At 41.9% G+C, this 25,692-nt stretch overlaps 1 pseudogene across 1 annotated transcript; it reads right to left on the reverse strand.

Annotated features, from left to right (window-relative positions):
• Positions 1-17,806: 17,806 nt before the first annotated feature.
• LOC307057705 (small ribosomal subunit protein uS12-like) lies at positions 17,807-18,243 on the reverse strand (annotated as a pseudogene). Its single transcript has one exon. The product of its transcript is annotated as a small ribosomal subunit protein uS12-like (transcript).
• Positions 18,244-25,692: the final 7,449 nt, after the last annotated feature.

Consider the following 25,692-nt stretch of genomic DNA (forward strand, 5'->3'; position numbering starts at 1 on the left):
TCGGGCTTCCCTGGTGGTGCAGTGATTAAGAATCCGCCTGCTAATGCAGGGGACAAGGGCTCAAGCCCTAGTCCGGGAAGATCCCACATGTCACGGAGCAACTAAGCCCGTGCGCCACAACTACTGAGCCTGCACTCTAGAGCCCGTGAGCCACAACTGCTGAGTCCATGCACCACAACTACTGAAGCCCACGCACCTAGAGCCTGTGCTCCACAACAAGAGAAGCCACCTCAAAGAGAAGCCTGCGCACTGCAACGAAGAGCAGCCCCCACTCTCTGCAACTAGAGAAAGCACGCACGCAGCAAGGAAGACCCAACGCAGCCAAAAATAAATAAATCAAATAAATTTTAAAAAGCAACGGTGTGGACTTCATATCATTAATTCTGGAGAGAACAGCACAAAGTCCATTTTCTAATCTTAATTTGTTGTACTTGAGTATCTTGTGCTGACTTCTGGCATCAGTGGGAGTTTGGTGCTTTCGTCCATTAATTGATTTTACAAGCATTTATCGATATCTGCTTTATGGCAGGGATATAGTGGTGAACAATTACAACCACAAAAAAACAGACCCTGCCCTCCTCAAGCTTACATTCTAATGGAAGAAATAGACAGCAAACAAAGGATCAGGGGTGGTTATAATTCTCTGCGGTTGCTGTGTAGAGTGTGGAATGTGATGGGGTGAGGGGGAAGAGGCACGGTGGTGACAGCAGACAGAGATGACCAGGACAGAAGTGGTGGCTTGGCTGAGAGCAGTAGCAGTGGAGAAGGAGAGAAATGGACAGATTGGGGATAAGATTTGAAATAGAGCTACAGATCTCCAACATACTATATGTAAGGCTACCTTGGTCCAGCTTCCCAGAAACAGACTGACCTGGAGATTTTGGGGCAGGAGTTGCTTGCGGAGTGTTCTCAGAACGCCTGTGATGGAGTGAAGGAAGCAGGGTAGGGGAGTCGAAGTTGAACTGCAGTGACAACAGAGGCCTCAGCTGACCTCAGGGGGAGAGCTGAAGTTGGGCTGGCCCTTCCAATATGTCCCAAAATGAAGCGAGGAAGGGGTGGGTCTTTGTCCCCCTCATGAACAAGTCATTGGAAATGGGCTGCTCAAGGAGAGGACCCGGGCCAGGCAGACCCCTTCAAAACAGGCAATTCCTGGAGAGGGACTCAGCTGGGATTTGTCAGGAACCAGCATTCAGTGGCTGGGAAAATAGGTGCCTAGGTCCTAAAGGGGGGCATTTGGGTGGCGCATCACACCATCCACTAGAGTACACGTAGCTCTCACTTCCCTAGCAGGTGTTGTGTTCTAACCTAGACTGATGATAAAATGGTAATCTCAAATTTTTGAATTCTCAAAATTGAGTGAGCATCAGAATCATCTGAGAAGTAAAGTGCATATTCCTGGACCCAATCCCCCCAGTCAGAGGTCTGTGCTGTGACCAGAGATTCTTCAGTTTGTTTTTTTTTTTGCGGTATGCGGGCCTCTCACTGTTGTGGCCTCTCCCGTTGTGGAGCACAGGCTCCGGACGCGCAGGCTCAGCAGCCATGGCTCACGGGCCCAGCCGCTCCACGGCATGTGGAATCTTCCCAGACTGGGGCACGAACCCACGTCCCCTGCATCAGCAGGTGGACTCTCAACCACTGCACCACCAGGGAAGCCCGAGATTCTTCATTTTTAATGAGTATTTTAAGTTATTCCGATGCAGGGGTCTGCAGATAACACTATGGGAAAAAAAAATCTTGCCTTAGGTACAATTCTAAGAAGTGGCCAAGACTTCCTGCCCCTGGTGTACATGCCCTGCTTAATCTCAGGATTGTAAATTGGTGGATTTTACTCTTGTGATTAGATTACATTATATAGCACAGTGGATCTCAAGGTAGGGAAATTGTCTAGGTGGGCCTGACCTAATTACATGAACTCCTTAAGATCAGGGAGCCTACAGGCTCATCATGTGAGACACTTCACCTACAGAACGGTGAGCTGATAAACGGATATTCTTTTAAGCCACTGAATTTGTGGTGTTTGTTATGCAGTAACAGAAAGTTAATACAAAAATTATTGCGTTAAGCATATCCTAGAGACAGAACAGAGAAGAAATAGACTTGGTTCTGCGACTAGTTGTTCTAGGTGAGAGCATAGCAAGGAAGGGAATGTCCCCTTAAGTTCTTCCCAGTTAAATGGAGATGATATGCCCACCATGCCTCCCTCATGGGATTTCTTGGGGTGGGAAGGCCCAATTCAGGTATAAACATAACATACAAAGAACTGAATTGTTATTACAATATGAGCTCTAGCACTTTGACAAGATTCTTCATAGTGATTCTTCCAAATTGAATATATAGATTTTTGAATGAAAAATTTCTTGTGTACCTTAAAGGTATATAGAAAGTACTTCCTCTGACTTTGAAACAAACAATAGAGCACCAAGCTACTCACTGGCTTGTCTGCTCAGTGCCAACACACCGTGGAACCCGGGTGAGCAGAGACTCAGGGTGCACTCTGCGCCTGGAACTCCTCTTCCTTGCACATTGTAGGGCTGGGTCAAGGCTCTGTTAATGGGGGCAACAAGGGTGGACAACAGAAGGTGGAGTTAATCAGGATCCAGCCAGAAAAAGAGAAGCCACGTTGGCTATTACAACAGAGGAAATATAATGTACAGAATAGGTGTTGGAGGGCTGATGGGGCAAAAGGGAACACTGGTGTAAACAGATAATATGGCTTCCCTGGTGGTGCAGTGCTTGAGAATCCGCCTGTCAATGCAGGGGACACGGGTTCGAGCCCTGGTCTGGGAAGATCCCACGTGCCGCGGAGCAACTAAGCCCGTGCGTCACAGCTACTGAGCCTGCGCATCTGGAGCCTGTGCTCCACAAAAAGAGAAGGCTGCGACAGTGAGAGGCCTGCGCACCGCGATGAAGAGTGACCCCCGCTCGCCGCAACTAGAGAAAGCCCTCGCACAGAAACGAAGACCCAACACAGCCATAAATAAATAAATAAACAAACAAACAAATAAATAAATAAATTTATCCAAAAAAACCAAAAAAACAAACAAAAAAACAGATAATAACTACAGGAAGTACTGATCACCACTTAGAACTGTGGGAAGAAAAGAAGAGGTTGGGATTAGCGAAATCTAGAAGTTCAGAGGAGGGACCTTTGGAGCTGGGATGCAGATCTCTGAGGAAGAAGCCCAAGTGGTGCTGGCACCACTGAAGAGGTAAAATGAGGCAGGTTCTGGGAACGTTGAAAAAACTGGAGTCTGGAACAGCTACTGCTGCTGGGGCAAACAGCCACTGCTAGGCTCGCAGTCTCTTTAATACCCCCTGTTGGCAAAACCCAGTAGGGGAGCAAGCAGGCAAAAGGAAAAGACTGTATGCAGAGTCCAGCCACAGCATCCCAGAGCAGGTTGTGAAAGGGTGGGTTTGGAGTTAAGAAGTAGTACCTTAATAACCAGCACAGGTGATTTCCAATGCAGCCAGGGGAGTCTGATCTCATTTGAAGGATTCAAGACAGTGATTGGAGATGGGAATGGTGAGAGAGGGCTGACTTATTGTCAACTCCCCCTTTGCCCTAAGAAAAGATCCAAGGTCTAAGGAGCCTGAAAGGGACAGCTTTCTGACAATAGAAACCCTGGGTTGGAGAGAGAGGGATGAGAGCGGTAGGTGGCTGGCTAGAGACTACCTGCCAGGGCATGTTCATATGAATGATGCTCTCCATCAGAGCCAGGCTGGTGGACTAAGCTCCTGCTTCTCCAGTGAGGGTACTTGTCCCCCTGGAAGAATGTCAGGAAGTGTAGAAAACTATAGGATGAGCATGATGCATCTTCTAGGAATGTCACCTTTTCTGGAAGGTTTTAGGGAAAATATTTGAAGAAATCTAGGGGTTTGAAAGTGGTAATGGTGTTCTTGAGTTATTTGGATATTACAAAAATCATAGTGGAAACTATAGCCATAATAAAGCTGTACAACATTCCATACATCATCTTTTGGGGATGGAATTATGTTAATTCCTTCAGGTGACACTGGCTGACATACTGGCTACATGCGGAGGCCCCTGAAAATATTTTCATATTAAAAATGTATTGTGGGGGCTTCCCTGGTGGCGCAGTGGTTGAGAATCCGCCTACCGATGCAGGGGACACGGGTTCGTGCCCTGGTCCGGGAGGATCCCACATGCCGCGGAGCGGCTGGGCCCGTGAGCCATGGCCGCTGAGCCTGCGCGTCCGGTGCCTGTGCTCTGCAACGGGAGAGGCCACGACAGTAAGAGGCCCGCGTACTGCAAACAAAAAACAAAAAACAAAAAACAAAAATGTATTGTGAAATGGGGTGCAAATTTTACTTTTAACACTAATATATAAGATGTCGAAGCAAATGTGTGTTTGCAATAGACAACATCAACTGCCATCCTTCTTTCCAGAGTCCTTGAAAAAGTTTGGGGACTTCTAGTCATTATGATCTGTCACCTGAATTTTTTAATGCTCAAGGAGGGGTCTCTATTTTTTTTTTTTTTTTTGTCTAGAAAAGACTTTTTCTTTTCTATTTGAAATTACAAACATTTATTTTATTTTAAAAATAAATTTATTTATTATTTATTTATTTATGGCTGTGTTGGGTCTTCGTTGCTGCACGTGGGCTTTCTCTAGTTGCGGCGAGCGGGGGCTGCTCTTCGTTGTGGTGCGCGGACTTCTCATTGTGGTGGCTTCTCTTGTTGAGGAGCTCGGGCTCTAGGCGCTCGGGCTTCAGTAGTTGTGGTGCACGGACTCAGTAGTTGTGGCTCGCGGGCTTAGTCACTTTGCGGCAGGTGGGATCCTCCCGGACCAGGGCTCGAATCCGTGTCCCTTGCCTTAGCAGGTGGATTCTTAACCACTGTGCCACCAGGGAAGCGCCTGAAATTACAAACATTTAAATTATACAAATTAAAACTTAGTTTTCTTAAGCCTTTATATTAAATTTAGAAATCTTGTTAGACTTTTTAATCAACCTACTAAAACAAGAAGAGTCATCTTTGTTCTCAGATTAACGGTAGATTAACTCAATTTGAACAGATTAAATCCCCAGCACATTGGTCACACTTATAAACTTAATTAAATTCCCTTAAATATTTTAAATTGCATTTGTACATTTAATATATTTAATTTTCTTAAGTGTTTCAAGTGCCCAACAAGGCAAATTTATGACCTAAAAACAAAACCTTTCTAAGTACTTAGATAACTCTCATATATTAAATAAATTAAATTTATAAATATAGTTATCTTTTTGTTCTCTTAAATATTACAATGCTGGTTAAATATTTCTTCAAGGTTTCTTTTGTTTTTCAACTTAAAATTAGAAGTCAAAAACCAATTATACCTTTCAAACTGAGTTCACAGGCTAAGCCACCAGATTTTCTAATCTGCCATGTTCTCTAACCCTTAAATAACCTTGATTATTACAAAACTGATTCCAAAAGTGAATATAAAATTATGAGTTATATGGCTTTGATTTGCTTCTTCATCTCTATTCAATTCTAATCTTTTCCAGGGTTGAAAGGCATTTTCCCAAATACAGGAAAACAATTGTACCATCTTGGGTGGGTCCATATGACAGGATTAACCATTCCTGACTATGACATGGTTGGGATTTTGATCAGGGTACAGACCTTTGGGCTCCATGCATCACAAATGATCATGTTGGATCATTTTTGAAGATGGAGGTTTGAAACCCTATCTTGGGTTACATTTAATAAATTTATTTTCTGGTTATTTCTATTCTATACTCTTTTTTAAAAATTGAGATATAATTTGCATATAACATTGTGTAAGTTTAAGGTATACAAAGTGTTGATTTGATACACTTACATATTGTAATATGATTACCACTGGTAGCACTGGCTAACCTCTCTACCATGTCACAGAATTACCATTTATTTTTGTGGGGGAATAATTAAGATCTATATCCTTTCATTTTCTCCTCTTGTCTGATATATTAGTGCCTTCTCTTGTCTGGGTCTGGTCACCACTTAAAGACATTTTCATTTCTTATCTTCTGGTTCTCCCAGCAGAGCATTATTCTGCTGTGGCGGCAAGATAGCAGGTGTGGGTACATGTGGGAGAAGGCCTCCCATCTCACCCTCTGGATACAACCGCAGGTGCAAAAAACACTTACTCAGTGTGAATAAACCAATGCGTTTATAGGAGGAGCCAGGAGAAGCAAGAGTCAGCATCCCTCTCCCACTCTCACTTTCCTTTCTGCCGTTGCCGCTGAAGGGATGTAAAATTTGTGCTAACCAGACAGGGCGCAGAAGAGAGTAAGGGGCTTGGGCTCTAAAAATGCCTCTTGATGTACACCCCCAAAGGAGTTAGGAACTTGGCATGTGGCTTCAAACAGATTTGGATTTGAATCTTGCCTCCACAATTGAAGAAAAGCATGGAAAAGTTATCTGACCTTTCCAATCCTATTTTCTCAACTTTGAAGTCCCCAACTCATGGCATGATTGTTATAATCATTTGAAATTGTGTACATAAAGCAGACAGCATTGTGCCCAGCACACAGTTCACTATAATTGCCAATTTATCGATTCATTTTTCCATCTCCATCTTGCTCAGTGTGCTGTCTCCGGCACTTAGCATAGAGCCTGGCACCAGCACTTGTTGGATGGATGACTTCCTATCCATGACAATATTTGGGCCAGCTGCTAGAACTGTCAATGTTGCATGCCACTTGTATTCGAGTGACTTGCTTGGGCCATGCATGGAGCATTGGTGTTATATGAACGCTATGGTGATTGTTTTGTGTGATGTGTGTTTATGTTGTTGGATATCAGGGTAAAGCCACAGTCATGTATACAGAGTGAGGTCAGACCTGAAGGATAAGAGAGTTCATTGTGTCATCAACTAGGTAAAAGGCCTCTATTGCAGAATTGTGTGGGAGAAGTGTAGGTGGGTAAGAGAACGGTCATCTTTCTTTCTCTTGGACTTGACCACAGAGGTGTCAAGATGACTGGGAAGAGATCGTGACAAGGTCTTTACATGACACCCTTCATATATGGCCACTTTCTGAGTCTTAGCCCTATCTTATTCTAATTGCCATCCGAGATAGCTACACTCTGACTCCAAAAGGCTGGGATTTCTTCTTTCTCTTGGCTCTTAACCGGTTACCAGGGATTCTCAATTTCATCACTATTGACATTTTGGCCCAGATAATTCTTTGCCGCAAGGAGCTGTCCTGAGCATTGTAGGAGGGAGCAATGGAATGCTCTACTCACGAGATGCCAATAGCATCTCTACAATTGTGACAATAAAAAATGTCTGCAGACATTGCTGAATGTCCCCTAGGGAAGCCCGTTTGCAAACCACTGAACCAGACTGTTTCTTATGTTTTTTGTATTTACTTCCCTCATATGCCCTTTGGCACTTTGTAAAGTCTTCTTGAAAATTCTATCCTAACTGTGCTAAGGAGTAAGGAAACATATTTTGCACAAGCATAAACCAGGTCCTTAAAGGAGCAGACTGCGACAGCTACTGAGGTTGATGGTGGCAGTAAGAATCAAAGCAAAAGAATCCTAAGGGGAATTAATTGAAATGCAGTTTCCCACCTGGAACTTCTCTTCAAAGCGTTCGACACTAAGATGTATGGTGGATTTGCTTATGTTGATTTTGGAATTTTTTCCACTCTGAGGCAGGTGCACATTTAAGAAGTTCTGAATAAATGTCATGTCCCTTTATGGAGGCCTAATTAGAGCTGGGTTTCATAGTTTTTAACTGGGAAGGGAAAATACAAAGGGTAAAAGTTTAACGTGGCTGAAAGCCCAAGAAATAAATTTGCGAAGTGCTTTATGGCCTTTCCAGCTATATCAGAAATTAAGAGAGAATGACGGTGCTGTTTCCTGGTAGCCAAACATCTGGAAATGTTTTTCCCTTGTTTTCATGGGCACCATGGTTGACTCACAAGGGACTCTCCCTCTTGGCATCTTTTACATGGAGTGCTAGTTGCAACTTGTTGGCAGATAAGATTTATGGATCCTTCAATTCCCTACACTTTCCTTGTCTTTTGAAACATTCTATCCAGGCCCCAAAATGCAATCCAGTGGAACAACACAATGGGGTGGCCTGCAAAGCAGGTGCAAAGTTTTGGATACAGGTATCTCTGGGCAAGTGACAAGTCAATAAATGTATGTCCTAGGGCTAATTTGCATTTTTTTAAAACCCGAGATATTGTGGAAGAGGTAGGGGACAGTTTGCGTATTAAGTTGAGTTCAAGAGACATTATTAAATGATGCAAGGGATTGGGCTGGACATTGGACTAGACGTGGGAAATGGGAGGGGAGTTTGGTCAGGCAGAATCGCTTTTGGAAACATCCTCAGGTTGTAAGGGAGTGAAGTCAGGCATGAAAATAACTGTGATACACTTTAATACCCTGAAGAGGCAAAAGGCTATGGGAGGGAGGAGGGGGGAGAGGCTACTTGTGATCCAGAAGGATGTGGGATGACCTCATGGAGGAGAAAGCATTTGAGCTCTGTAGGATTTTGACAGATGGAATTAGATGGCTGTGGAAGGGCCCTGTAGCTGCAAGGAATGGAAGAGTACAAGCAAAGGAACGGAAATGTGAAAGAGCAGGATGTGTTCTGGGGCTCAAGTGTGGCTGGGTACTACTGGGGGTAGACAGGATGATTTTAGGTGGGCTGTGCAGGGCTGGCACTCAAGTAGTAAGAACCAACAGAGCATTGCTGCTCATTCATTGTCCCTCTGCTATTTTGGATTGCTAAATGTTTCATATATAATCCCTAGGTACATGGATACATTTAAAAATGTTAATCATTATATTCAACTGTGAATTCAAGAACTGCTGTATAATATAAATTTTTCTCTTAAAATACATTTATTTAGGAAGAAAAAGTGAGCTAATTTAAAGAGAAAATTAAATAATAGAATAGGTGGATAAGCAAATCCTGAAGATGGCATGTGAATGACTGAAGTTTGGGAAACAGTAGACCAGAGGCACAAGAGATTAGAGGCAGAGGACTGGTCAATAGCCATTGGATTGACCGTCTTTGCAGTCAGCTAGATCATGACCAGTATTTGTGACCTGTGGCATAACAAGTGTGTAGTACTGAGTCCATCCAACATTTACATTTTTAACCTTTAACCTTTTTACTTTACTGTGCATGAAAAGCTCTATTCAACTTAAAGGGATTTCTAAAAAATCATATACAAAAGCTTGCTAAGCCTGTAATTCTACTTATGTAAATATTTTGAGCATTTCCTTCTAGACTTTTCTCTACTTACCCATGCATATATTTGATAAAGTTGGGATCATACTTTGTAAACTGTTTTGTATCTTCTTTGGCCATCTATGATAGTTTCATGAGCATTTTCCCACGTTACTCTATATTCCCTCAAAAAGATTTTTTCCATTTGGAGGGATGTACCATGATTTAATCATTCCTAATGTTGGACTTTTAGGTTGTACCCAGTTGTTTGGACAGATAACAAAGTTGTTAGAAACAGCCTCTTTATGTCCATCGTTAAAAAATGTACAAATAGAGGCTTCCCTGGTGGCGCAGTGGTTAAGAATCCGCCTGCAAATGCAGGGGACACGGGTTTGAGCCCTGGTCCGGGAGGATTCCCACATGCCGCGGAGCACCTAAGCCCATGCGCCACAGCTACTGAAGCCCACGCGCCCAGAGCCCATGCTCCACAACAAGAGAAGCCACCACAATGAGAGGCCACCGCAACGAGAGGCCCGTGCACCACGGCAAGGGGTGGCCCCTGCTCGCCGCAACTAGAGAGAGCCTGCGCAGCAACGAAGACCCAACGCAGCCAAAAATAAATAAAATAAATAAATTTATTTTTTTTAAAGTACAAATAATAAGTGCTGGCGAGGGTGTGGAGAAAAGGGAACCCTCCTACACTGTTGGTGGGAATGTAAATTCATAAAGCCACTGTGACGAACAGTATGGAGGTTTCTCAAAAAACTGAAAACAGAGCTACCATATGATCCTGCAGTCCCACTCCTGGGCATATATCTGGAAAAGACAAAAGTTCTAATTTAAAAAGATACATGCACCCCCAGTGTTCACAGCAGCACTATTTACAATAGCCATGACATGGAAGCAAACTAAGTGTCCATCAACAGATGAATGAATAAAGATGATGTGGGGTGTATATATATATATATATATATATATATATATATATATATATATATATATATATATATATTACTCAGCCATAAAAAAGAATGAAATCTTGCCATTTGCAGCAACATGGATGGACCTAGAGATTATCATACTAAGTGTAGTAAGTCAGATAAAGAAAGACAAATATTATATGATATCCCTTATATATGGAATCTAAAAAAATGATACAAATGAACTTATTCACAAAACAGAAATAGGCTCAAAGACATAGGAAACAAACTTATGGTTAACAAAGGGGAAAAGGCAGAGAGGGATAAGTTGAGAGTATGGGATTAACAGATGCATATTACTATATATAAAATAGATAAACAACAGGACCTACTGTCTAGCACAGGGAGCTATATTCAATATCTTGTAATAAAATATAATGGAAAAGAATCCAAAAAAAGAATATAGATATATACATATATATGTATAACTGAATCATTTTGCTGTACACCTGAAACTAATACAATATGGTAAATCAACTATACTTCAATAAAAAAGAAATAGTCTCTCCTTCTTAAAATGTACAATTAGAGTGTTTTTAGTATATTCACAAAATAGTCCAACCATCAACATTCATTCCACAACATTTACATCACCCCAGGAAAAAACCCCATAACCCATTAGTGGTCACTCCCATTTCCTCCCTCCCCCCCACCAGCCCCTGGCAATCACAAATCTACATTCTGTCTCTATAGATTTACCTGTTCTGGACACTTCATATAAATTGAATCATATAATACGTGGCCTTTTATGACCAGCTTCTTTCACTTAGTATAATGTTTTCAAGGTTCATCCACACTGTAGCATATATTAAGAAAGCATTAAAAATCCACTTATCTTCCTTATTTAAAACAAAACAAAACTTCTAGTTAGCTTCTAACAGAAAGGTGTCTCCTCTCCTCTCCCCTCTTCTCCTTTTCTTTCCCCACTCCTCTTTCTCTCATTTATATTCCCTCTCTCTCTCTCTCTCTTATGAAAAATAATTGTCTGCCTGCTCTGGGTTTTCCTGACTTTAGCACATCTTAACTATGATGTCCTTCACCTCTTTGCCCTTTTCTGCTCCAGTCTCCATTTCTTCCAGGCTAATTTAAAGAAACAAGAAGGAACAACCTCTTTTTTTAGCTACAGCTTTCTCATCTGTATCTGCTGACTGATCATAAGGAAACTTACCTTATTCTCGGAATGATGGTAGAGGACTTCCTTTCTGGACAATGTTGTATGAAGAGCAGGCAAGCACTATTTTGCAGCATTTTCTTAACCTAGAACACACATTTACTCAGTGCGTGGCACCATCGGGGATGCTCTGTGGCATATGAAAGTGGGAAAACCAAAGACCTGCTTTAGGTAGCTTGTATTCTAAGAAGGGATCTAAAACGTTCTTGATAATTCTGCTTCATAGTCATCCACTGGACTACACTTCTTCATGGGTTGGACCCATGTTCTGGTTCCAGAACACCTGCAGTGCTTTGCACAAAGCAGGCCTTATTTTTGTTAGGATGTCTTAAAAGAGATACGCATAAAGTGCTGAGAAAAGTCAGGTGAGGTAGGGGTTAATTCTGGCTGGAGAGACCTAAGTAGGCTTCATGGAGAAAATGGTTTCTGTGGAAGGCAGTGAAGGAGGAGTAGGATTCAGGCCTGTAGGGCTGGAAAGAGAATTCTAGGAAAAGAGGAAATGTACAGAGGTGAAGTGGTATGAAGCATGGAAAGGGAACCATGAGTTAAGTTAATGAGGAGTTAAGTTTGAAATAAACAAGAAATGGGCTTCCCTGGTGGCGCAGTGGTTGGGAGTCTGCCTGCCGATGCAGGGGACACGGGTTCATGCCCCGGTCCAGGAAGATCCCATATGCAGTAGAGCAGCTGGGCCCGTGAGCCATGGCCACTGAGCCTGCGCGTCCGGAGCCTGTGCTCCACAACGGGAAAGGCCACAACAGTGAGAGGCCTGCGTACCGCAAAAAAAACAAAACAAAACAAAAAAACAAGAAGGAAGTTCAGAAGCTCACATCAGATGTCTCAAACTTCCAAGTAAGGAAAAAAGCAAAGGTGTCTTCAAAACATGAAAGGAATGGGGGTGGAATTTGGGTCCAAAGGAGTGTGGAAAAGAGTTTGGCTGTAAGATGTGGGTTGGAAACTCAAATAGACACAAGACATCAGATCTTGAGGTGTTTGTGCGCCATACGTATGGAGATATCTACAGATATTGAACCATCTAGATTATAATTCAACCAGCATCTTAAATATATTGGTGCACATATTTTACATTTTAATAATTTACTTTCTATTAAAAATTAAAGTATAGCATACATTCATTTATTCATCATCTAGCAACAAATGTTACTAAACACTCTTTTAGACTCTGGGGACATAGCAGTGAACAAGATAGACAAGATTCCTGCCTTTTTGAACATTTACATTCTAGTGGGGAGTGGGGAGACAGCAAAAACAAAACAAAGCCAGTAACAGAAAGGTGTATAATAATAGCAGAGACAAGCATAGTTAAATATCATTAACTCAAAACGATTTATTCAAGATAATACACAAACATTAAAAGGCTGTTTCCTAGCTAACTAATACCATTTCCTAATATAAATATTAGAAAATCCAAACATGGTTCATTTACGAGTATTTTCTCAAACACTTCATATGTCAAATTCACAGGGTTTTATTGTACCAAAGTAAAAAAGTTATTCAGCACAATATGAAAGGCAATTTGAAAATGTCTGGGACATTTCAACACAGGGTATATCTGTAATTAATATCCAGAAAATCATGCTAAGAGTTATAACATCTTGGTGACAATAGATAACACTAATTTTTCCCCTTGAATGTATTTATGTACATATTTAGATGCATAAAATGCAAAGATACATAAGATACCATTCCTACTTTCAAAGAGCTCCTAGTCTGGAGGAGGAAAGAATCCATTAGAAAGCTAACAAAATACACTGTAAATAACTGGTCCAAATCCCAAGTGAGGCAAGCTGGGCCTTCCCTTGAACCTTCACTAACATCACAACCTGGCCTTGAAGGATTCGGGGAGGGCGTGGGAAAGGTTTGCTTATGTAGAAAGAACTGCATTAACAAAGGTGAGGAGGAAGCAGGTGTAGAGAAAAGGAACTAATATTTGTTGAGTTCTCAGCTCAACCTTAGGTACATAGTAGATACTCTCTAAATGTTTGTTCAGTGCCTAGGCATCTTTGTTGAAAAAGGATCATTAGAGCCATTTTGGAGATAAAGACACTGAGCGTCAGAGAGATGAGATCATATTTCTAAAGTCACATAGCTAGAAGTTGGGAGATTTAGATATTGAGCCCCAGGCTGTCTGCTTAACAAACTTCTGTTCTTTGCCCTGTCCAGATGGGTGGCTAAAGTCTAGGGTGTGTAGTGAGGGAGCAGAGTGGGCATTGTAGCCGGAGGGGAACTTAGACACACAAGGTGGGACTGGACTGCAGCCATCCCTAAATGACATTCTAAGGAACATATGCTGTTCCTAGTGGGAAGCCACCAAAGGTCTTAAGGTACAAGAGTAATGTCATCAATCTTTATTTTAGGAACAAAGTAAGTGTGATAGAGTGGAAGTTAGGAGGTGGGAATGGGGGCAGTGGCTATGAAAGTAGACTGATAGACAAGTTAAGAAACGCTATTGTACAGAGCTGATGAGGATGAGTAGATCTGAGACTGAACAGGGGCTGTGGAAATGGAGACCCAGGGGAGAGAGGCCTGGAAACATGTCACCACCATTCACTGACCAGACGGATCTGAGGGAGGGGAAGGGAGACATGATGGTGCTGGGATGTCTAGTTTTGGTTTGGGTGATGTCATTAACTGAAACAGGGTAAATAAGAAAAGAAATGCAGTTGGTGGGCAGAAGATAATATTTTGGACATTTTGAGTAGAGCCATCCAACGAAAGATGTATAATGGATGGCAAGAAATATGAGATGAGCACAAAGGAGACTGGCTGGAACAAGAATGTGTTGGAAACCACTGGTCTCTAAGAGACAGGGCCAGATGATGGGAGGGCCAAGGAGAGGTGTAGAAGGAGAAGAGAAGAGAAGAGAGGAGAAAGGCAGAGGAGGGGAAGTCAGCAGTGGAGGCTAAGGAAGAAAGGCAGAGCGGTACCAGGAGACCTAGAGAAGGGTTATGGAGGCCAAGGGAAGAGTCTCGGGGAGGTGGGGTTGGCTGATTGAAGGTTTTCAATGACCTCACTGAGATCAGCTCCCCGAGAATGGATGGGGCAGAAGCCAGGGTGAGGAGTGAAGAGTGAGTGAATGATTAGGGAAAGACAGTACAGTCGATTCTTTCAGAGTTTCACAGCAATGAGACGAGAGACTGTATAACTTGAGGGGAGTACAGAGTAGAGAGGAGTCTTAGTGTGGTCTCATGGGAAGTTTGTGAAGTGGCATCTGCCTTCGTCAGTCACCAGAGGAGAAAAGTGAGTGAAGCACAGTTCTCTCTCTTCCATTCGTGGTCAATGCAGCTTTCCTAACATGGAGCGGAGAATCCGACTTAGTAGCAGAATCCTTTCTACCACTTTAAAAAGACCAGAGTATTGCAACTTTGCTGTTCTTGGGGTATGTCCTACTGATCGCTTTATAATGATGTTCTCTTCGGGAGGGAGAAAGATAGGACTGGACTTGTAGCAAAAGGCTGTAGCAGGTAGCCAAGTGCCTCAATTCTGAGCCAGGCTGCTGAGACTCAAAGCTCACCTCTGTCACTTGCTGTGCAACCTTAGTCAGTTATTTAACCTCTCTGTGGCCCAGTTTCCTCATCTAAAAACAAGACTAGTAATAGTGCTACAATAGTGATGGATTGTTGTGAGCATTACCTGAGTTAATAAGACAATATGAAGAACTTGGTATAATGCCGGTCATAGAGTCAGCCCCATGGAGGTATTAGCTGTTATTGTTAATAGTTACGTCAAAGATCTTGGGCATCAGTATTGGAAAGGACCCTGGGGTTTAACTAACCATGACCTTTTCACCTGCCACTAGCCCATGTTACTGCTATGATTGCTTTGGCTGTTCTTCACCAACATGAAATTCTTTTAATTTTGCATGAAACAGACCTGCAAATTAATATTTGCTTTTTCAAGATTAAAAGAGGCAGTCCTTAAGTAGAAAAACAATAGACTCCCCTGCAAGGTAATAAGGAAGAAGACACTCTTTAGGAGAAACTCATTTTGGTGTAGTAAAATTCTGAACAGTGCTCATAACAGTATAACCAAATACATAATTATAATACTGGGGATGGATGGGTGTCTACATGCAATTAATTATCTGACTCTTTTGATTTATTTTAACTGTATAGGGAAGCTATGTTTATGCTTCACATCTTTCTTAAAACATTTGTCCTCTAAAACATTCCAAAGCACCAAAGCAAAACCTCTAGCCCAAGGCAGTATGCAAAAATAACCTTTCATTTTGTTGTTAGTTTTGATGGCAATGCAGTCTATTATTTGGAATTGCTCTACTTCACTGTCCCCTGCTGGTCAAGGCCCAGGACAACCCACAGCTCCATGACCACACTGGTCAGCTTCTGATTATGTGCTCCCCAAAGGCTGCAAAAAGATAGCCCAATTTCTTCTAATTAAGAAAATACATTGCTATTTTAACTTACATCCTGGCCAAGTCCTGGTTTTGTGCGACCTGTAGCTTATTCAGTTTGGGGGACCCTCTTTAAGATGAAAGAATAAAAAGTTAGAAACACAAAATCAGATATGGAAGAGAATATCTGTTTTTGAATGAGGAAAGAAATAACAGGTTACAAATTTCAAAATGCTGACAACTACTACAAACACCACACAATCCAGAAAAATAAAGTATTTTTTATTAACTAGCTCTCTCACACACCTCCCTAACACTCTTTTTCCCTGCATTAAAAAATTCTTTGTCTCTTAGTAAAAAAAAACGATTTTGTAATATTTTCTATGGTGGGAATAGAAAGATAATTCAGATTTTCCTTGATCATGGTTCATCAAATTTTTTTACTGTCGATAGTTGAGAAGAATTTCTCTCAACTTCACAATCCATTTGTAGTGTTGTATGCATTTTAGATTGGTGGTCAAATTTGGGGAAATTTCTATGATTCATGTATGAGATTTCAGGACATTTTCTAACTTTCTTGTATAATATGTAATCTTGAGTACTCTTTGAAATTGATAGCACTTATTAACCAGTTTATCTCTATGTCCCCCTTGTAGTGGTATGATTTCTGTTATTTTTTTTTTTAGATGGCAGCACTTCATGTCAAATTAGCATGGTATCTAAATATTGTTCCAATTAAAGGTATTTCACTTCCTTCCCTTAATGGGATCATCAAACAATCCAAAAACCAATTTATTACTTCTATTTGAAATTCGTCTCTTCCTCTTGTTGAATTACTGCTTTTGGTATGATCTGAAATTTTTTGGTTACAATTTGCTTTTCAATGTCAGACTAATTTCTCTTGGTTTCATTCTTCGTAGTAACCACTTTTGTTTCATATTCCACTAATTTTTTAATCCGAATTTTCTTACAAAATGGTAACTATGTGAGCTGATGGGTGTGTTAGCTAACTTTATTGTGATAATCATTTCACAATAGATATGTATATTACATCACCATGTCGTACACCTTAAATTTATACAACTTGGTCAATTGTACCTCAATAACATTGGAAAAAAATGTTTTCTTTCAATTCTTTAATAAAATAAATGACAAATCAAATGATGTTTGTCGCTTCTCATTTGTTTTACTGAAACTTTGCAAAACAACTTTCAAAACTGCAGCTGATACATTCCCCACCCTCCCCAATTTCTCCTCAGCAGGAACCATAACTGCCTGCAGTCACTCTAATGCCTTCGATATGAGGGAAATGTGATAGACAAGAAGTTGGAGTGGAAAGGGACGGCTACCTAAACCAACTGTGCTTAAAATACCTTACTTTTGAAAATTTTGTGTAAATGGATGATCACGTGAGCGCAGTGCTGGGGCCCCTCGCAGGGGTCATTAGCTCCACGGGGACTCTTCCACATCTCACTGTAATCCCTTCTGTTTCCAGGAAGTGCCAGAGTTTGAGGACAACTCTGTATTACTTATTGATTCCTTTCTGCTGTTCCTGTCCATGCAGAAAAGTGTTTTAATTTAGATCAGGTGGATGGAAAGTCAGTCTAAAAGAGAGAAAATTCAGAATTAGGAAATAGTTTTAAATGTACATTAAAAAAAATAGATCCATAATTATATTTGATGATTTCACCTCTCTCAATAATTGATAGAGCAAGTAGACAGTCAGTAAGGATATAGTAACTTGAACAACATTGTGAATAAACTTGTCCTAATTGATATTTATAGAACACTGCATACTTGAAAATGTACATTTTAAGGTATGAACTAGAAATCAAGAGACTGGTCTAGTTTTGTCCATGCAATAACTTGACCTTGGATATGTCACTTACTCATTTGTAAAATGAGAGAACTGGGGTATCTGCCTAACTAAATAACTGGATCCCTTTGGTTTCTAAGATCCCTTTTAATTCTAAAACTCCATGAACTTGATATACATATGGAACAGACACTAGCCTGATTGCATGAAGAAGGCAAATCAGACCTTTTTTATTATTTTATTTATTATTTTTTTGGCATATGAAAATTTATTACTATTGTGCTTTCACCATCACAATTTAGATCTTGGTCTTTCCTTCTTGCCTTTGTATAGGGCCAAAAGAGAGATGTTGGCTACTTTGACAACCTTAAAGTGGACTCTAGGAATGTCACCAACAGCATGACCTTTGTGACCAAATCCAGCAACTGAAACTTCATCATTTTCCTCAATAAAATTCAAGCAACCATCATGGGGTACAAAGGCTGTGATTTTTTTTTTGCCATTCTTGATTAGCTGAACCATGACTTCCTGATGGCAGAATGTGGCTGTTTGGCTTCAACCATTACTTTTTCAAGTACAATTCCCTTGGCATGAGAAGTGCCTCCAAAAGGGCTGGGCTTCAGGGCTGTGTCAAAATGGGCTTTCTTGTACTGTTTATCATGCCACTTCTGGTCTTTTCCGTGGCTACAGAGCTTCCTGACAGTACAAAAACCGCGACACTTGCCCATCCTGCCGGCACCAAGGGCCTGAGTGAGAGATGCAGCACAGGAAGGACCCACAAGCCACCTCGAGCCCAGAACTTTTTTTTTTTTTTTTTTTTTTGCGGTGCCTGGGCCTCTCACTGTTGTGGCCTCTCCCATTGCGGAGCACAGGCTCCGGACGTGCAGGCTCAGCGGCCATGGCTCATGTCCCTGCATCGGCAGGTGGACTCTCAACCACTGCGCCACCAGGGAAGCCCAAGCCCAGACCTTTAAAAAAAAAAAAAAAAAAGAACTTGCAATAATTACTTGTAATTAGTGTGATTATTTCTTGTGTGCTATTAGGCTTGAAAACTTTGGTTTTAATAAATGGGCTAAGGGTTTGCTCTCTCTATATATTATTATATATATTATATATTATTAATTGGCTTAGAATCCCACATTCTTCTGTTATAGTATACAATTTACTTACAGCCCAGTTCTATGGTGATTACCACTGATTTAATATTGTCAAATTAATATTGTATGTATATATTTCTAGGCAGAGCATCATTGGGTCATTAGACTTTTTATTGTTGAAAATGTGCCACCTTCTAGGGAAAAAGTACTGTTTTAAAAATAATTTAAATAAAAAATAAAAGTCTTGGTGGGAGGGAGGGAGACGCAAGAGGGAAGGGATATGGGAACAGATGTATATGTATAACTGATTCACTTTATTATAAAGCAGGAACTAATAAAAAAATAAATAAAAGTCTTGTTGCATAATCTGCTTTGTATTCTCAAATTTTATTGTCTCTTGGAAAGATCGATGCTATTTCCATCTGACCAGCCAGTTTGCAAGTCTGAAAACAGGTATTGAGGCCCAAAGTGTTGGGTCCCAGATTCATTCTCTCCCAGGAGGCCCTGGGCTCCTTATGCAAATTCCTTCCATCCCTCCCTGGCAACCTACTTTGCATCCTAGAGATTTCCAGGAGCAACAGTGCCAGAATTCCTTCTGATACACCCTCTGCCCTCCTCCAATGTCTCCTGGACAATGCATCTATCCCATAAGTAAGAGGGACTGATCAACTGATCTTTTCCAGGACAAACGTTATGCTGCAGCTTCCACCACTGGACACAGGACCAGCTGGAACGAATATCTTTGTTCAGTGGGCCTCTTGTTTCAAGTTGGCCTTAGCAAGGTCCCCATCACATAGACCACCCAGTGCACACATGGTTAGTAATGCCACATATGGCACAGACGTCTTGGCCTCTAGGGACACGTTTTAGGATAACACATCTGTCCTCTCATGCCACCTTACTCCAATTTCCCCCCAGGAGATGCTGGTGGTTTGGGAAGGAGTTGTTGGCACACAACCCTCAGATCCTTCTCCTCCTTTTCTCTCTGGGATTGCTGCAGAAAGCACATGTCATGTCCTGCAATTGACCACCCAGTAAAACTCAGCCTGGTGGGGTGAGGCCTGCGATTTTCTAGGCCTGCCTGTGGCTGACTCCCTCAGATCTCGCACTATGTGCCAAGACACGGGAACTAAGCTAATCAAGACACGGTTCCTTCCCAGGACATCTAGCAACTATGAAGATGTAAAAATTAATACAAACTTGCGTATTGTATTACACACCCAAATTAATACAAAAATTAATACACACCCAAAACTGGGCGATCCCAATACTTTCCCAATTTATCTACCCGCATAAATTATTCCACCTCTGGAGAGTCATCCCACAGGACTACTCCTGACTTAATTGCATATAATGGAGTGGGTGGTACTGCAGAATGTTTTCTGTTTGCCTATTGGAATGGGAGAGAATAGACAGGGAGGTGAGGAAAGAGGAGGAGGGAGGAAACTGGAAACACTTCAAGCAGACTCTGGTGCTGAACTCGTTTTAACTTGTCAGGACGCTGTAGAGTACATCATCACACACGCCTCGTCCTGTTTGTGTTAAGTCAGTAAGCTTCACTTGAGCGTGTCCTAAGTGGCAGGTACATTTCACATTCTTTGTCCTGGGTTTCAAGGTCCCTTCATTAGGCCACACTGGTATGTTTTGGGAAACTTCTGTTTTAGACCAAATGATTACTCCCTGAACCCCAAATACAACTTCACTTTTCCTGACTTTGTTCCTTTTCTAGATGTCACTGCATTTACCTGGAATGGCCTTCCCCCAATTCCTGCCCTTTGTAATCTTCTGCATCCTCCCAAGCCCACCTGCCTTGGTCACCTTAGCAGATGTGAGCTTTTGCTCTGTGTAAGAAAGACCCATCCTTTGCTATTTCTGAATCTGTTTCCTTAGTGAGTTACCTGCAGAATTTTACTTTTTTCTCCAGTTTTCTCTAGTGGGGACCCTGAATTGGTTTCTCACAGTTATGTCAGGGCTGGAGTCTAACATACAATGACTTCACAGACACAGAAGCAATTTCTCATACTTCTCAAAAAAGACACACGTATGGATATCTACTTGATTCATTTGTTCATGTATCTTGTTTCAGTTCAGATTATATACTTTTGGAGGGATGTATATTTTGTATCTTCTAAGACACTTATTTAACAACCGATGTTCAGTTAATGGCAGAAGAGAAGGAACACATTCCCCCTGAATTCTGGAAGACATAAATCAAAGAAGTCTACCATGAGCCCCCAAAGCTTTATCCTAAAACTTTGTATGCATTTTACAATCCTGTCTGTAACATACCCCTGTTTGTTTTAACATGAAAATGTTATGAACTGCTTATACTAGGTAAACTTAATGCTTTGAAAAGATGTGCCATATTGAATTTCTGAGTCTATATATCCTCTGATCCACCACTGCTCACCCCTGCTGTGTATTCCAGTTAAAAAAGCATGGCAACTAGAAGTTAAATAAATGTTTATGGGATGAATAAATGAATAAAAAATCTGATAACACTAATGGAAATTTTGTATGTAGGCAACTCCTTCCAGAAATTTATATATTGGGTCACAGTCTTCCAAGGGAGTTAACTCACCAGCAGGAGTATGATCTGTGTTTCTTTCAAGTCTGGCCAGCTACTGCACAGATGCAATCATTCCTTACTATAATTAGCTTCACTTTACAGGTGGGAAAGTGGAGGCTTAGGCAGATAAACAAGCACCACAGTAGCTGTGAGTAAATAGACCTTAACACCACTGTCTCTCAGGGCACCCAGGCCAACCCCCTCCTGCAGCGGCCCCAAGCGCCCCCAGTTCAGGCCTTCACGTAGTACTTTTCATGCTGGGTTGAGATTACTTGAGCACTTCAGACTCCACCCGTGGGCCAAGAGGTCCTCCTTGCTGGGACTATGTCTTGATCATCTCTGCGCACTCAGCTTCCCACACGGAGGGCTCCTAGGAAGTGTGAGAATGAATAAATAAAAACATATAAATCCAAAAAACTGCTGAATGATTCTTGATTTTCCAGGCATGTCTTCTAAGTAGGCCCTTGTGTTTTTTTTTTTTGTTTTTTTTTGCAGTATGCAGGCCTCTCACTGTTGTGGCCTCTCCCGTTGCGGAGCACAGGCTCCGGACGCGCCAGCTCAGCGGCCATGGCTCACGGGCCCAGCCGCTACGCGGCATGTGGGATCTTCCCAGACCGGGGCACGAACCCGTGTCCCCTGCATCGGCAGGCGGACTCTCAACCACTGCGCCACCAGGGAAGCCCAGGCACTTGTGTTTTTAACTTGTGCTAAGAGTACAAGTCTAAATGAAAAAGAACCTAATGCTTACATTAGAACATGAACTCAATGTTTCTCAAGACTTTCTTATTCTATTTTTACTGTATTGAAAATGTTCACTCAAGCATATCTTCTTTACTCTGGATTGATTCCCTTTCAACTCTTTGGGAAACCCTCGTGGACCAGGCCACAGCGATTGTTTTTTGTCTCTGAGAACAGGCACTCCCTGCTCTGCTGCTGCAGGAACACAGCTTGGTTGTCTTCTGTGAGGATGACATGAATAGTCTTGGTCACCACTCTTACAGGACCCTGAGTTAAATTGGCTTCAGAGAGATACAAGGAAAATTCCTTCTTAACTATTTTATAGGTACAGATGGAAAATCTACAACTTGTAATGGTTTTTAAAAACAGCTTAATTGAGATATAGTTCACACACCGTGAAATTCACCTATTTATGCCAATCAATGGCTTTTGGTGTGTTCACAGGGTTGTGGAACGATCACCACCCTCAATTTTGGAATGTTTCCATCACCACAACATTTCCATCACCTCTAGCCTTTGGCTCCAACTCCAACCTCTCCCCACCTCCAGGGTTGGAGGTGGGCGGAGATTAGCCATAGGCACAGGGAGAAAGCTCTGCGGCAAGTATAAGAATCTACTTTGTAAGAATATGAATTAGTAAAGATCATTGTGTTTTCAAGTGACAGAAATCCGAATCAAACTGGCTTGGGCAAAATGGAACTTTTTTTTTTTAACATCTTTATTGGAGTATAATTGCTTTACAATGGTGTGTTAGTTTCTACTTTATAACAAAGTGAATCAGCTATACATATACATATATCCCCATATCTCCTCCCTCTTGCGTCTCCCTCCCACCCTCCCTATCCCACCCCTCTAGGTGGTCACAAAGCACAGAGCTGATCTCCCTGTTCCATGCGACTGCTTCCCACTAGCTATCTATTTTACATTTGGTGTATATATAAGTCCATGCCACTCTCTCACTTCGTCCCAGCTTACCCTTCCCCCTCCCCGTGTCCTCAAGTCCATTCTCTACGTCTGCATCTTTATTCCTGTCCTGCCCCTAGGTTCTTCAGAAACATTTTTTTTTTTAGAAATTTCATGTAATGTCTGAAACACTTATATTAACATATTTCCATACAAATAACCCAAAGAAAGTTTAGTATTAGCTGCTTTTTTTGTTTTTTGTTTGTTTTTTTATACTGCAGGTTCTTATTAGTCATCAATTTTATACACATCAGTGTATACATGTCAATCCCAATTGCCCAATTCATCCCACGACCACCACCACCACCCCACCGCGGTTTTCCCCCCTTGGTGTCCATACGTTTGTTCTCTGCATCTGTGTCTCAACTTCTGCCCTGCAGGAGTGTCCTCAAGTCCATTCTGTAGTAGGTCTGTGTCTTTATTCCTGTCCTGCCCCTAGGTTCTTCAGAACCATATTTTTTTTTAAGATTCCATATATATGTGTTAGCATATGGTATTTGTTTTTCTTTCTGACTTACTTCAGTCTGTGTGACAGTCTCTAGATCCATCCACCTCATTACAAATAACTCAATTTCATTTCTTTTTATGGCTGAGTAATATTCCATTGTATATATGTGCCACATCTTCTTTATCCATTCATCTGTCAATGGACACTTAGGTTGCTTCCATGTCCCGGCTATTGTAAATAGTGCTGCAACGAGCATAGTGGTACATGACTCTTTTTGAATTATGGTTTTCTCAGGGTGTATGCCCAGTAGTGGGATTGCTGGGTCATATGGTAGTTCTATTTTTAGGTTTTTTTTGCGGTACACGGGCCTCTCACTGTTGTGGCCTCTCCCACTGTGGAGCACAGGCTCCAGACGCACAGGCTCAGCAGCCATGGCTCACGGGCCCAGCCGCTCCACAGCATGTGGGATCCTCCCGGACCGGGGCACGAACCCGCGTTCCCTGCATCGGCAGACGGACTCTCAACCACTGCGCCACCAGGGAAGCCCTATTTTTAGTTTTTTAAGGAACCTCCATACTGTTTTTCATAGTGGCTGTATCAATTTACATTCCCACCAACAGTGCAAGCGCATTCCCAAAATGGAGCATTTTTTCATGTTAGTTTTTCTTTATTTTTATGTTTCAGTCTTTATTTTATATTATCATATAGTTGATTTACAATGTTGTGTTAGTTTCAGGTGTACAGCAAAGTGAATCAGTTATCCATATACATATATCTATTCTTTTTTTTTTTTTTTTTTTTTTTTGCAGTACGCGGGCCTCTCACTGTTGTGGCCTCTCCCGTTGTGGAGCACAGGCTCCGGACCCGCAGGCTCAGCAGCCATGGCTCACGGGCCCAGCCGCTCCACGGCATGTGGGATCTTCCCGGACCAGGGCATGAACCCGTGTCCCCTGCATCGGCAGGCTGACTGTCAACCACTGCGCCACCAGGGAAGCCCTATCCATTCTTTTAAAGATTCTTTTCCCATATAGGCCATTACAGAGTATTGAGTAGAGTTCCCTATGCTATACAGTAGGTCCTTGTTGGTTATCTATTTTATATACAGTAGTGTGTATATGTTAATCGCAACCTACTAAGGGAGCATTTATTGACTAACAGGATCCATGGACATTTGAGCAAGCAAACCGTGGGAAGGGCACACAGGCAGCTGGGTCTTAGAAACAGATAGAACAAGGGACTTGAATGCTGCCAAGACTCTTCTTTCTTCTCTGCCCTTCTTTTCATTTTTTCTCAGTAAAACCATTTTCCTCCACATGGCAGGAAACAGCAGCATCTCCCCCACCTCACATGGCATGCCTCCACCACCAAGGAACTTAAGAATCACTTGGAAGCTTAACGCCACCAACACGGACAAATTCCCCTGGAAGACGACCAGGCCAAACTTCAAAAATCATTATTGTTTTGTGGGGTGGGTTTTCTTCTGGGGGATAGGATGATGTTGCATTTCAAACTTAGAATAACCTATACAACAGAAAAGGTGGTTGATGACAGCAAACATCTGGCTATAAATTAAAGATAGAAAGTAATACAAATTAAGAGGTATGTTTCATTCACACCAGGTGCTTGAAATCCAATAATAGTCATGATGTAGATATAGGGGTACCATAAAATCTGTGGGAGGTATCATGAAAAGGTTAAAAACAAGGATAAAATAAGGATAGAATGTTAATGCAGTCATATGACGAAGCTCTGGTCAATGGGATGTAAGTAGAAGCAGTGTGTGAAGCTTTTAGGAAGTTTTCTTCAGAGGTGTCCTTTCTCTTTCTCCCTCCCCTTTCTTATTCTTTTTTTTTTTTTTTCTTTTTCTTTTTTTTTTTTTTTTGCGGTATGCGGGCCTCTCACTGTTGTGGCCTCTCCCATTGCGGAGCACAGGCTCCGGACGCGCAGGCTCAACGGCCATGGCTCACGGGCCCAGCCGCTCCGCGGCATGTGGGATCTTCCCGGACCGGAGCACGAACCCGTGTCCCCTGCATCGGCAGGCGGACTCTCAACCACTGCGCCACCAGGGAAGCCCCCCTTTCTTATTCTTGATGGTTTGAATGAGGATGCAAAGCCTGGCGCTGAAGCAGTTATCTTGAATCGTGAAGTGGAATTTGTCTGTTGAGGACAGTGAGCAACAGGATGGAAAGGGCCTGGGTTCCTGATGACCATGGGGCCATCATACCAGCCTGGGATTACTTATGCCAACGTTATTATAAGAGAGATAAAGCCTCAATCTTGTTCAAGCCACTGCTGTTTTGAAATTTCTGCCATACTTGGTCAAGCCTTGGGATGAAATATTGCAATAAAATGTTTCTAGTTT

Source organism: Hyperoodon ampullatus (genome assembly GCF_949752795.1).
Source record: "Hyperoodon ampullatus genome assembly, chromosome: 1".
In the NCBI taxonomy this organism is placed as follows: Eukaryota; Metazoa; Chordata; class Mammalia; order Artiodactyla; family Ziphiidae; genus Hyperoodon; species Hyperoodon ampullatus.